The sequence below is a fragment of the Protopterus annectens genome, chromosome 2.part2 (genome assembly GCF_019279795.1).
Source record: "Protopterus annectens isolate FY-2018-M chromosome 2.part2, PAN1.0, whole genome shotgun sequence".
Lineage (NCBI taxonomy): Eukaryota > Metazoa > Chordata > Ceratodontiformes > Protopteridae > Protopterus > Protopterus annectens.
In genome coordinates, this window is record NC_056730.1 from 1126582183 (window position 1) to 1126597712 (window position 15530).

General features: G+C 39.7%; 1 protein-coding gene across 1 annotated transcript in view; it reads left to right on the plus strand.

The window, feature by feature from the left end:
* The window catches only part of MAMDC2 (MAM domain containing 2), a 1373080-nt gene that overhangs the window by 542049 nt on the left and 815501 nt on the right, over nucleotides 1-15530 (plus strand). The gene's annotated exons all lie outside the window — the stretch shown is intronic.

Below are 15530 nucleotides of genomic sequence, written 5' to 3' on the forward strand. Positions count from 1 at the left end.
AATGCCAGAAGTGTAAACCTCAAGATGCACGCACTCAAAACTCTCATGGAAAACATCGATATCTGTGCAGTAACAGAAACCTGGTTCAAGGCTCCCGAGAGCACCCCAGCACTACCAGGTGATACCTCATACCATGCTTTTCGGCCTCAAAACTTGGACCGAACCACAAAAGGAGGGGGAGTATCAATATTCGTCAAAGATACCCACACCTCCAGGTTGGTGGCACAGCACGAAGCATCAGAGACTATCCATGTGCAACTAACAGTGGGTAAAACTGCCTTCCAGTTTATAGCCTGCTACAGACCACCCTCCCAAACCCAGGAACCCCACTCGGCGTTCCTGAGAACACTGGAAAATATGAAGGTCTCTCAAAAACACCATTATATTGGGCGACTTCAAATACCCAAACATAGACTGGGAGCATTACTCTAGCTCCAACACCCAAGCCCAAAGGTTCCTAGAATTTATAAACTCAAATGCTATGGAACAACTTGTTACCACTCCCACAAGAGGGGAAAACATACTGGACCTGATCATCACCAACATGGGGACTCTATGCTCCAGACCAGAAGTGTATCCCTCGCTGGTAAGATCAGACCATAAACTATTCTCACTGGATATTCACATCCTGACTCCAACACCTGCCCTGAAAACCACAGTAAAAAACTTCTCTAAAGCAAATTTCACACTCCTGAAAACTGAGGTGGAATCCTTCAAAGCCCCCGGGACTGTGGAAAATACGGCCCAGACCGCAGAATCCTTTATAAACGCATTCTATGAACACCTTCAAGAATGCATGGATCATGCAATCCCAAATAAAACCAAGACCCAATCCTCCAAAGGCAGACGTCCTGTCTGGTGGACCCCAGCCATAAACAAACTATACAATAGAAGGAGGAAGCTACTACATGATAGAGCAAAATCCCAAAAAGGGAAGGCATCTCTAATCAGTATTAGCAAAAAACTACAGGCACTCATAAAATCGTCTAAGGCCAGCTTCGAGAGAAAAATTGCACAGGACACAAAGGATAATCACAAGGCTTTCTTTAGTTATGTTAGGAACCTGGGTGAGAATTTCCAGATATGCCCAGAATTAGTCCAAAATGACAAAAAATACACCAAACCCACATACATTGCCAACATCCTAGCTGACAAGTTCAGCGCAAACTCCCCACCCCCCCACCAAAAGGGCAAATATGTATCCCAGCAGAGTGCTGCCCCCCCTGACATCTCAGATGCTCAGGTAAGAGCTGCCCTCTCCAAAGCAAAAAACACAGCATCAATGGGACCAGACGGTGTCCCGGGCTGCGTCCTACATGAACTCCAAGAAGAGCTAAACCCAAACATAAAACTACTGTTCAATCTCCGCCTTACTACAGGATATGTACCCAAAGAGTGGCGTACTGCAACAGTGGTCCCTCTCCACAAAGGTGGTGCCTCAACGGATCCTGGAAACTATCACCCCATAAGCCTGACTAGCTTGGTCTGCAAAGCTATAGAAAGGATCATCATGGACCTCATAAATAAAGATATTGGGGACCTACAGACACTGGATCCTACCCAGTTTGGCTTTGTTAAGGGCAGATCCTGCCTCTTAAACCTGGTTGATTTCTTTGAAACGGTCACCAAGACTATTGACGAGGGGAAGGTGGTCCACACAGCCTACCTGGACCTCGCAAAAGCCTTCGATACAATACCCCACTCGGGCATTATAGATAAGCTCACCAGCTTAAATATAAACCCCTATGTCACTAGATGGGTTGCAAACCGGCTCAAGGACAGAACCCACATGGTTAGAATTGCTGGAGCCATGTCAGACTCCAAACCAGTTACAAGTGGCGTCCCACAAGGCTCAGTCCTGGGACCTCTCTTGTCCGGTATAAATTTCTCGGAGGTACAGGCCAACATGGAAGGACTGTGGCTGACCAAGTTCACAGATGACTGCAAACTGGGCGCCATAATCGACTCTCCAGCCGACACAAGCATCCTACAAAAAGACCTCATAGAAACAGACAACTGGTGCCAAAGCCATGGTCTCAAGCTAAACGCCAAAAAGTGTATAGTCATCCCCTTTGGCAAAAACAAAGTGCCCACAAATGACCACATAGGTGGTAATCCATTAAGTACAGAAGAAGTAATTAGGGACCTGGGGACCCAAGTTGATAGCAATCTCTCATTTGACAACCACGTGGCCAAAGTGGTTAGAAAAACATTTTATATAGCCCACCTAATCATGAAGGGATTCACATCTAAATCAGAGGAGGTCATCGTGCCTCTTTACTCATCCCTCATCAGGTCCATAATTGAGTACAGTGCCCCTTTTGGGATGTACCTTACCAGACACCTGCAGCAACTGGAAAGACCCCAAAAGTACCTCACCAAGAGGATCAAAGGGTTCAAACAGATGCCATGTGCTGCCCGGTTAAAGAAACTCCAGCTCTACTCAGTGGCATACCGCCTGCTCAGAGGCGATCTGTGCCTGACGTATAAAGCCATGTCCAATCTGTAATTAATGGACACGCTGCACCTCAGAAAATCCAAATCCCATCGAGCTACGCGCTTGAGAGACTTGAACCTCAGCACTGAAATAAATAGGACATGCTGGAGGGACAGATTCATAACCCAGAGGCTCCCTTCACTCTGGAATAAAACCCCAGTCCAGGTTAGGCAGAGACCCTCATTGACTCTCTTCAAGAGGAATCTTGATGAGTGGATGAGAGATCGTAGGTTTACCCCGGGTATCACTTCTGTGTCACTGTTAGACAAAGGCACAGTACACTAACCTCGAAAAAGGGCATAGCAAAATTTATTTAAAATGGGTGGCGAAAGCCAAACACACTCTGGCTAGGCTTATAAATGCCCTAGGGCATATAGCCTAGTATGAACCTATGAAGTAAAAGATTTCTCTGGTTCAGACTAGAGCACTTCATTTTATTGCTGTCTCACTGGAATTGTAGTTTGTTGATTTGGGGATAAGGCAGTTGACAGCCTACAATGAATTTGTTTGTACCTGTGTGTGTGTGTGTGTGTGTGTATATATATATATATATATATATATATACACACACACACACACACACACATATATATGCTTAAGTTTAGTTGTACATACTGAATGTACAAAACAGGAATCCTTTTTCAGCTACTCCCAAAATGCTGAATTGTTGGTAAAGGCTCCACCATGGGTCGGGGGGGGGGGTCAAGCAGAGTTGTTGTAGCATTCACTGGACAACTTAACAGGGATCAACAAACTGTAGTTGACCATTTCTGTTTCAAGTCAAACACACACCATGTGTTTATATATATATATATATATATATATATATATATATATATATATATATATATATATGTGTGGGGTCTATGCTTAACTATCGAATGGCTCGTTCCTCAAGCAGCCATTCATCGTACACATGCCATAGAAAGTCCATTTCATCAAAAGGTCAAATGGTCATAAATAATATCATTGAATGATTATAGTTTGCCAACATAAACAAAACTGAACATAGTATGGACTTACCGGTTTGGTAGGGATAAGGAAATCTGCCCTTTCCCCACTGAAGTGTGATCTCGGAGTTGGTATATTTAATTAGTGGGGGTTGTAGGGGGTGCAACCCTCACATGAAGATTTGGTTAACACAGGACCCTTCTCATGTGGGGGGGCTGTGCCCCCCACATCCCCTGCTAATTATATATACCAACTGCGAGATCGCACTACAGTGGAGAAAGGGCAGATCTCCTAGCTCACGCTACAGTAGGGAAAGGACAGATTTCGTTATCCCTACCATACTGGTAAGCCCATTCTGTACTACATTCCGTTTTATGTTGGCCAGCTGTGATCGTTCGATGATATTTACAATCATTTGGCCTTTCGATGAAACAAACGTTCGATAGTATGTGCATAATGAACGGCCGTTCAAGGAACGTTCGATGGTTAAACATAGACCCGTATATTTTTGTGTGTGGGTGCATATATAAAATATGCATACACTTGCATAAAATATACATACACACACACATATATATGTATATATATATATATATATATATATATATATATATATATATATATTTGTGTGTGTGTGTGTGTATATATATATATATATATATATATATATATATATATATATACACATACACACACACTCGTAAGATAGAGGAGTGTTACAACTCTTATGTAATCTAAATAAAATCCAAGAAAAATGCAAAGCATCAATGAGCATATTCCTCTCCAAATAGACTTCATTAGAATGATGCAAGTTAAAAATACTACAGTGTAAATACTTCACAACACTCACTGATGTTTTGTGTTTTTCTTGGACGTTTCTTTGGTTAAGTAATTCCATTCCACTGTCTTGCATGTCATTTTTTGTTTAAGCACACGTGTGATTGTATATGCATAAGTGTACTATATTATATACATAATGTATGTGTGTGCTCACTCGCATGCATAGCATTCATTCCTATTGTTGTGGCCTGAGTCATGAATAAAGTGCCCAGACACTACAAGTTCAGTTTCCTGTTTAATAAAAAAAACAGATAATGTTAAAAAGGTGATGCACAGTGCAGTGACTGTCACATAGCACTCTAAAAATCTACGCGGTCACCACAGAACAGCCACCACCCTGAAATATTTTGCTTTGCTCAAGCAAATTAACAGCCTGTTACCCACTGTATGTGCTAAGCCTTTCCAGTCTGATGTACACAATACTGTTGTAGCTGTAAATATTTTAAATCCTGGCTACCACCTTTTTGCCACCAGGTCCAGCTCCTCCCGTCCTAATTTCTTTTTCTAATTACTTTGCTAGTAGTCTGTTGTACTCACACTAACTGCTCTTCTAGCCTTACTGTTCACCTCCAGTACTTATCTTGCTAACCCCCCTGCACATTTTTCCCTTATTACTGGCCTTCTGCTAGAACTACCTCCTCTACATTGCTACCTTTGTGCAATAACCAACCCTCTTCATTCCTTACTACAAACTCTCATTCTGTTCTTTTCACATAGTCTTCACGAGAGACATCTGTCCTTAAGACTAACAGAGTCTTTTTTCTCACAATCTGTTGTATGACAAACATTCTTTCTCCTACAAACTGGACTTACCTGCTCTTCTGAGAGAATCTCTAGCTGATTGTTTTTCTCTCAAAACTTGGAATCTAGGGTGCAAGAATAGCCTTATCTTCCTCCTCTCTGTCCCTGTTAATGTATTTCTTCCTCTCCCTCCCATCATGTCTTGTGGCATTTAAATGTTCCTACCTGGCATTTTGGCACCATTACCTTTCTACTCTCTCTTCCCTTGGTATCTGGTGGTACAAGGACATGCTGGTTTCTGGCATCTCATCAGCCAGCAGTTTTATGTAGTCAAGGTCAATACAGTCAACAGTACAGTCTCTAATTATCTATACATTATATTTCAGTCTACAACTGTAGAAACTGTTTTCCTTATTGAGACTGCATTTCCATTTAAAATATACTTTTGCTAATGGACACCCAACTCATTGCCTGTTTATGCATACGTACCTGTCTGTATTTTTGTGATATTAGCTCAAACTTTTTCTTGTTACTAGTCAATACTGGCCAGAATAATTGCCTCCAGTCATATATTCCTGAGTAGTTGTTTGTAATACCCGCAGACCATAGCGCTTTAAGGTTTAAAGCATTGTGCTTAACAGAACACGCCCTACATATTGTTTTTGCGGATTATACCTTCCTTTATTATCTGTTGCTAGCATGTCTATCCACAAATTTTAACTCCTATAGTTACCAGTTGTAGTGTAGTAGCCTTGGAAGTACGTGGCCTGCATACAGCACGTAATTAACTATTATCTGCTAGTGAACTACTCACGAAGGCTTACGTTTCTCGGTCCTATTTTTAGAACACATATCCCATGTATCTGCTTCCTGTGGGTTTTAGTTTCTGATTAGTTAATTAGATTTGTAGTCACTGTTTTTCTTTCTAATAGCTAACTCGGTGTTACCTGTTTATGGCAGATTAGAGGAGTCTGCCGAACAGTATAAAAGCTGTAAGCTGTATTATTGTTGTAAACCAAAGTTACTCTATCCTATGTATTTTTGCTGCAATTTGCTTACCCACTGTGTGTGTATTCCTGTTTGTACACTGGATGTTGTTTTTTAGCTGCACCAATAATGGGAATTTGTGCATGTAATACTTGTTGTTTCTTTAACACTGAATGTATAGCTGATGTTTACTGATTTTGATTTGTTTTCCCTCCCCCCTATTTTTACTTTTACTCTCTGTATAATTTCATCTCATCCTGCTCTCTTTCTATAATCTGTGCTCACCACTGCTATTTATTTCTCTCTTCTTTCCACCACTGGTTTCTCCTCTCTTTTCAATACATTTCTTGGACTGTCCAAGTAGTGTATCTTAGTCCTCCAATTATATTTCATCTTCTCCTTTCTTTCAGGACTTGCTGCTTGAAATCCAACTCGGGCAACTCACAATCTAACATTGTTACTCTAAAACCTACACGATTACTAGAGAACAACCACCACCATGAAATATTTTGCTTTCCCCAAGCAAATTATTAACAGCCAGTTACCCACTGTATGTACTAAGCCTTTCCTGTCTGATGTACACAGTACTGTTGTAGCTATAAATATTGTAAATCCCGGCTACCACCTTTTTACCACCAGATCCAGCTCCCTCCCACTTTCTTTCTCTATTTACTTCACTAGTAGTCTGCTGGACTCACAATAACTGCTCTTCTAGCCTTACTGTTTGCCTCCAGTGCTTATCTTGCTAACCCTCCCCCCCACATATTTTCCCTCTTACTGGCCTTCTGCTAGAACTACCTCCCCTACATTACTGCCTTTTTGCAATAACCATCCCTCTATATTCCTTCCTACAAACTTGCATGATGTTCTTTTCACATAGTCACCACTAGAGACATCTGCCCTTAAGGCTAACAAATGAGCCTGTTTTCTCAGTATGTACTGTGACAAACATTCTTTCTCCTACAAACTGGACCTAACTGCTTTTCTGAGAGAATCTCTCGCTGATTGTTTTTCTCTTAAAATTCATGACCTAGGATGTAGCTCTACTCCATTTGTCCTCGCTAACACTCGGGCACACTCCACTCACCTACCCTACCCCCATTCCCACCCACCCCTTCATTTCCTTTATAGTTACCCTCACATTTCCTCTGCCCTTTACCCCACCCTTTCCTCTCACCTAGACCAATCACAACCAGTCATACCTCCATACACATACAAATAACCACACCCCCAAAGATCTACCGATATACTTATAGGTTCATAGGTAGGTACTAGGCTATCGTCCCAAGGGCCTACTTAAGCCTAGCCAACAAGGTTCCCTGGCTTACGCCACCCAAGAAAGGGTTTTGACATAGCTTTATATGTTACTTCTCTGCCTTCTTCAATTTCTCCAGTAATAGCTGCCCCTGCTCTTTTTTTCCTCTAACTGTGTCTGTTGTACTGAAAACTCTCCTATCAGACACCTGTCACTCTTCCTATATTTACTGATTTCAGCCTTAAAAACATGACCCATAAAATTCACACATTCTTTTACTTGCCCTTCTTACTACGTTTCTTCTTTCTATGAAAACGAGTCAACATCTATGTACTATCTCCTAGCCATACTCCCCCAAATATCATCCCACACTCACTTCACTCTTTCATACACTACTGTATCATCTCATCTACAATTACCCTTCTTCCCAAAATCAAACTTCATCCAAACCCCTTAAACTTTACAAAAACTAAAATCAAGTACCTCTGCTACTACCCTTCACTCTATAATACCCACACCCTCCCAACAACTCTGTTACTACAAGGCAATATCTATCCAAATCCCAGCGTAACCCCTTCCTCTTCAACCAACAACTCTACTCCCCTATGCTCAGGACATTTTACCCCTCCTAAAAGCATATATCTTTTTATTCTATGAATATGAGAAGAGTATTAAATAAGATCAGTGCTCGCGGTGGTGGTGCTGCGGTAGCGTTGTCGACTCACAGTAAGATGCTGTCCAGTTCGATTCTCAGCTAGAGCGTCTTCTGCGTGCTGACATGCGTGAATGGGCGTACTTTCGTTGAAGGTTGTGCATCAGGGCTGGCAACTTGGCACATAAAAATCAACTGCCAACTGGGAAAAGCCGAAAGACACAACAACATTAAATAAGATCAGTGAATTCCATGCCTGGATTGCAAATCACTCCCCGGATATTATCACCCTCACAGAAACTTGGCTAAAGCCTCAAATTCCTGATAGAGACATTCTCCTGCCTGGATATAATATACTACAACTTTACCGCCAAAAGAATAAAGGGGGAGGAGTGGCTATTGCCTACTCCAACCACCTTACTCTCACACCTAAAACTAAACCTATCCCTTCTGCCTGCTGAAATCCTGACTGCTAACCTTAAACTTAACAGTCATATTACAGTCACCGTAGTAGCAATTTATATTCTTCCAGGGGACAACATCCCCTTACTGGAAAATACCTCACTTACCTCTCACAAGACATACATAATGAAAACATCCTCCTTGGTGATGCAAATATAAATTGGTTATTCCTCTGCTCAGCAAACTCTAGTTTATCTATTATCTTGCATGGCTTTACACAACTTATCTCTGCACCCACCGATGCAAATAAACCACACAAATATAGCTCTATCATTGACTGGATATTAGTTTCTGACCCACTTAAATATCATAACCCTACAACCCTACTTGACTCCCTAAGTGATCACTCTCCAGTAAAGGTTCTCAGATTCAGTTCACATTCCCCTAGGCCACAGAGATGCATTACATGTCGCAGGTTATCAAACTTCTACCCTGAAATTTTTAATACCCTCGTCTGAACCATATCCCACTAGATGAGGCAGTATACTCATTTAACTCAACTTTCCTAAATATTCTTAACTTACTTGCACCTATCCACACAGCACAAATAAAATCTAATATATCCCCTTGGTTAACGAACACAACCCAAAACTTGATGAAATCCAAGGAGAGGATGTGGAAAACATGGGTAAATACCAAGCTACCTATCCACCTACAAAAATATAAGGAACTTAGAAAGCTGACAAAAAGAATTTTGTAATAACTCACCCACTGCACAAAAATCAAATCCTTCCTAATTTTGGCATGCAGTTAATCAAATTTCGCATCCTGGCAACCCCTCATCTCCTAACCCCTGCCCAGCTGATAACACCGCAAGAAACTGCAGCTATTTTCAATTCCCACTTCATTGAATCCATTAAGAAGATGTAACCTTCTGACACCTCAGCCAACAACAGTGTAATCTCTCCCCACCCTTCTCTTACTCTAAACTCCACTACAACTTTTTCCATAAAACCTGTACCTACCAACTACATTAAATCCCTACTTTGCAAATGAAAGCCCTGCTGTACATCAGTTGACAATATTCCTCTCCATTTCTTTCAAGTAGCAGCAGACACTCTGGCTATTCCTGTATCTATTCTAATAAACCATTCCATCTCTGAATCTAAAGTTCCCTCAATCTGGAAAGAATTCTATACTCTACCTATACATAAAGGAGGTAACTCCACAGAAATTGTTAATTTCAGACATATTGCTATCCTCTCACCCCTCTCAGAAATTTTAGAAACATGCATACACAAGCAAGTCATGAAATACTTATTTCAAGAAAATCAACTTACCCCCACACAACACGGCTTTCACCTGAAAAACAATACCACTACTGCCCTTCTATCTTTCAACACTGTTTTTGTGGCCAGAGATAACAGATTTGTCTCAAGCTTATTCCTCGACATTTCAAAGGCTTTCGACACAGTCTCCCACTCTGTCCTTCTGAACAAATTAACTAACCTCAATTTCTCTACCACTACTGCTGCCTGGTTTTCTAGCTATCTCTCAGACCCTTTCTTAGTGTATCTTCCTGATCTATGATATCTCTGAATATCTCTAAACTGAGCATCTTCTAAACAAATACTAAGGCCATATACAATCAAACCCCTGTAATATTGTCTTTGTTTTTTTTGTCAACAATTGAAATCTTTGATGTTTGTTCATATTATATTATGAATGGGTTTTTTTGACTAAATGTTTTTTTTCGGGTCTATATTAGAACATTGGATATTTAACAGTTCGAATACCTAAAGGTCGACCGTTAGTGATCAAACTGTTAAAACATCGAATGTTCAGGAAAAAAAAAAATAAAAACAAAAAAAAAAAAACTAAACGGTGTACGCAAGGGGCAAGCCCCCCTGAACCCCCCACACTCCCCACTACTTAAATATACCAACTCCAAGACCGCGCTACATTGAAGTAAACGGAAATCTCCCCTTATGGAGATTTCTGTTTACTTGTTTGATGATCTGCAGTTTCGCTATTCTCGTGTCGACAGTGTCAGATTCGACATTGTCGGCTTTCAAGAATTTAATAGAGACCCCTTTTTTTTGTACATATCATAAAAGTTTTTCTGTATATCATAAATGTTTTTATACTTTATTATTGTCATTACTTGATTTATTATTAACATGTTGGAGCTTTTCTCCCTGGGCCTCTGCTGAAAAAGGGCCATCAGCTCAGACAGACTAACCCAGTCAACAAATGTAAATAAATAAATAATAAATAAATAAAATTAGGGAGACCTTCAGGAGGATGCAGTGTCACTAGGATAGGGGTACATGTGGGTTAAAGTTATTTTGTTTGATATGTCAGTGATACATGGATCAAGGAAGAAGTAACAGATTTGAGCTAGTGTGATCATTAATTTGAATTAGGAATAGATCAGCATAACTCTGTTATATTTTGTTCCAGAAGAGTGTTACTAAAGTTATCAGCGATGTTTAAATCATTCCTTGGTGGTATTGCATACAATATTGTGTGGAGAAGGTTATGAGAAAATACCTAATGACACTTAGTGTATGAGATAAGCTAGGGTTAATGTTATTTTGATGAGTCGCCATGGGTGTCAGCAATAATTTGTTTGGGCTGTGATCACTAGTTGTTTTCTACACTCCTTTGTTTTTAGCTGGTCTTATGGAAAATAATTCCTTCACCAGCTCCCTTCATTGGTTTATTGTTCAAGATGCAGTTGCACTTTAGTTAAAGGCAAACAAGTCTAGTGTTGTTTCTTGAATCCAGGATTTGGTAATGATGCTATATCAGGTGAGTTTGTTGTCAGACAGGAGTCCAGCAGGCCTAGTTTATTGGCTGTATATCTGGCATTCATTAGAAGCAAGTGATGTCATATAATTTACTGTAGTTTGTGATGTGAGGGTCAGTGCCTGGTAATGAGTGGATTCAATACTAAGTTTAGTTTGATGAAAATATATTACCACATTAGGAGAAAAAGGGTGTGAATGAACAAGCATAGAGAATGTTGTTTGGAATATTTTGGTCTTCTGGTGACATTGATTAGGTTTGCTAGGTTTTGAGTAGTCTGGAACTGATGGTGAAGGTTTCTTAATGTGTAAGAGTGGAAACTGAGTTTTTAAAATTAGGTATGTCAAGTTTTTCATAAGGAAGTTCATGATACTGCAACATTATTGAATTTATTTTGAGGGTATGCTATTTGTTATAGATAGATTTGATGCTTTTTGGGAAGTCTGTCCAAGCTATATGGAATAATATGATGCTAATGAATGTTATTTTAAGGAGCATATACATTTCTTATTCATTAGATGAAACATGTTTCAGTTTTAAGATTGATTTTGATGTTGCTTTAAGTGCATATATATTGTAGCATGTGATTTTGCTTTAAGAGAAAAAGACTAGATGGTAAATTTGCATAAAATGTTCCTGTATAAGTAGACACAGTTGTGGTGGGTGGGGAGGTGGGTGGAGAAGAGGATGCCACAAACTTGCCATGCACATTTCCTCAAAGTGGATATTTTTTTTTTAGTTTAAAAAGTCTTGCAGCTCTGTGTGTTATACAAGGAAGCCCAGGAGTTAGCCTGAGTAAGCATGAGTTGTAGTAAGTAAAGGAGGCTTGGTCTGTGATTATGAGCAACTAATGTTCAAGGGGTTTTGATATAATTTCAAAAGACATTTTACTAACATTTAGTTAATTTCTTCAGTAAGTTTATTAATGAGTAATTTATTTATTATTTATTGACATTTGATTACCAGGAAAGTCCGACTGGACAGAAGCCCACTTCTGGGGTGGCCTGAGGAGAAAAGTTCCAAATTATTACAAAATACTTTAAGAGCAGTAATTTTACATTCTTCAAAAATAAAACAAAAACATCTGCAGTTTAAATAATTATAAAAAATTAGAGGTAATATAAAAACATTGGTTAAGAATCAATGCAAGGTATATGACAATTATTTAATATTTACAGAAATGTTAGACAATTTGTAGAAAAATTAAAGGTAAGTTAATATAATACAAATAGGATTTGTAATATGAAGTGAAGGGAAAAATAGGTGTATGGTATATTAGAAAGAAAGGGAAGAAAATTAGACAGCAGTAAGGAAGTAAGTGAAGAAGGGAGAGTAAGGAGGTATAAAGAATAAAAAGGTTCTTGTTCACATTTAGGGATATAGTTTATCCTGGTTTTATCAAGAACAGAGACAGATTTTAGCTAGTCTTTCAGAGGTTTTGAAAAATGGGAGGGAGGATATAGACCTGATGGATACAGGTAGACTGTTTCAGGTCTTAGCAGCCTTGTACAAGTACAAACAATGCCCAGGAGATTTCCTAAGTTTGTAAACAGGAGTTTTTGGTCACTTGATTGCATTGACTGACTGGGGGCATAGTTGTGCAGAATGTTTTTAGTGCTGGACAGACAGATGGATGCTGAATCATTTTATAGGTGATAAGAAGTTATGTATATGTTAGTTGATGTGACCATTCTAACCAATTTAGACTTTTCAGTGCTATACAGTGGTGGGTTCTTAAAGGGGTATGTACTGCATATTTAGCAACTTTGTTATAGCATTGTTCAAATTTTAATTTTAGTAAAGCCTAGAGGTTAGTAAAGAGGGGACCCCCCCATAAAGAAGAGTGGGGAGGAGATAAGTAGTGGCAAGTGTAATTTTAGTTGCATCTGTGATGATGTTTTTGGCAGTGTAAAGCATCCCTGGTTTTTGATGAGTGTTTTTTATGCAATCTTGTGTATTCAGGTCAAATGTAAGATCACCATCCACTATCACCCCTAATACTTTGCTATGAAAAGTGACTTCAGTGGTTGTATTATCAAGAGAGAGGACTTTTTATTCATGAGAGAGGGATTTGGAAAAAAGTAGTAGTTTAATCTTTTTTGGACTGAACATAAGCTGTGCATTATGAAGCCATGTTTCAGTGGCTGTTAAAGCTTCCGGACTATTTTTCTGAGATGTACCATGTTGTCAGATGTGTAAACGAGTAGAATCATCTGCATATTGTATCAGGGTGGCCTGTTATGTGGAGGTATAGAGGGTGCTGTTGATAATGTTAAAGCAGAGGGAACCAAGGATAGAGTCCTGTGGTGTGCTGTTGGTGACCAGAGGTAAGGAGAGAGCATGAATTGCCATTTTACTGACTGATGCCTATTGAACAGGTAGCTTTTGAACCACAGAAGGGTGGGTTGAAAGAGGCCTAGTGAGGACATTTGAAGTAGGAGTTTGCTGTGATAAACTCTGTCAAAGGCTTTAGACAAGTCTAGAAATAAGGAAGAGACTAGTCTACCATTATCCCTAGCTTTACTCACAGTATCTATATAGGTTAGAAGGGTAGTGCTAGTACTATGGGAAGGACTGAAGCCATGTTGTGTAGGGGATAGGAGTTCTTTCTGCAGGAGATAGTCTAGCAATTGTCTTTGAATACATTTTTCAAGTATTTCGGAGAGGGCAGATAATATCGATGTAGGTCTAAAGTTATAACTGTCTGAGGAAAAAAAAAGGTAATTGTTCCCCTCCACTCATCACTCATTAGACCCACTATAGAGTACAATGCCCCTTTTGGTATGTACCTCAGAAGACATCTACAACAATTGGAAAGGCCACAGAAATACCTCACAAAGAGGATTACTGGCCTCAAACAGATGAATTATGCAGACCGTCTCAAGAAACTCCAGCTTCACTCCATCGCATATCGCCTACTCAGAGGTGATCTCTGCCTAACATACAAAGCTATGTCAAACTCAGAGCTGTTGGACATGCTCGACTTAAAGAAATCCCAATCCCTCCGAGCTACATGCTCTAGGGAACTAAAAAACTAAACCTTGTCACCACAATAAACAGAACATGCTGGAGGGATAGATTCCTGTCCCAGAGACTTCCCATACTCTGGAACAAACTACCCATTCATGTCAAGCAAAGCTCCTCATTGGCCCTCTTTAAGAAAACCCTTGACGACTGGATGGGAAATAGGAAATTCACCCCAGGGATCACTTCTGTGGCTCTGCTTGACAGGGGTACAGGAAAATAATTTTCTTGGGTGCGACAGCCAGGGTACCTTTTTGGCTAGGCTTATATAGACCCTAGGGCCAATAGCCTAGTACCTACCTATGAAAGTAAAAAGTTTATCAGAAGAATTCATTGAAGTGGCTCTTCCATGCCCCTAGATGATGCGAGATAGCCATGGCCAACTGTAGGCTGTGTCAGTGTAGAATACAGGCTGTGATTGTGAACATGGGAAAATTAAATAACAGCAGCCTTAGAGGATAATTACAAAATGCCAGGTAAGATCGTCTTACAGCAGAAGAGAATCTTCTTACTAAGGTAATAACACAATAACCAAGCACTAAACCATTGATTCCTTACTTAGTGTCCTATTTATTTATACATTTGGAAAGGTGGTTGTAGTTAATGACCTTTTGCCATGTTGCTGATGTATAACATCTACATCTATGTAGCCAGGATTCAAACAGTAGCAGTAATCATATGACTGTAGAAAAATGAAGACAAACATATTTATTAAAATGACAGAACAGAGGTGACATAAAGAGCATGAAAACAGTAAATTTAGGCATTATCAGTGGTGACTGAACAGCTGCTGTAAGCATGCCTGCATAAATAGTTTTTCAATATTCCAAAAACTTAAGGCTTGGAGTGGCCTCCAAAGTCAGTACCATTCAGCTGAAACTACACCATCAAATGAGACTTTCATGTCTTCTTTTTTTTGTGAAGGCTGTGTCCTCCGACACACACTTACTGTACAAACATATAGGTAGAGGCCCCCTACACCCAATCTTGTATTATAGCTAACTTTGCGGTTGTCAAACATAAGTGGAACCATTTAATTCATATATCCCAGCTGAAAGTTCTTCACAGTAATAATCATTAAGAGACTGCCAAATACAACTATACATTCCTAATTTAGCCGTGAAACTTGTTTTTTTTTCTAATGTTTACTTTGTTACTTTAAATACTGTTGTCTATAGTCTTAATCATGCAGGTATCATGAAGTCATTGTCATCAGCCTGAACTGTCAGGACATCAGACTGTTGTGCCCTTAGTTTGTCTTATGTATAGCACAGTAGCTTGGCAATGCACACCCTACCTTTTTCTAAGCCACGGTTTTAGTAGTGGCATATAAAGCCACATGCCAGGAGTGCAAGTTAAAAGCATAAACC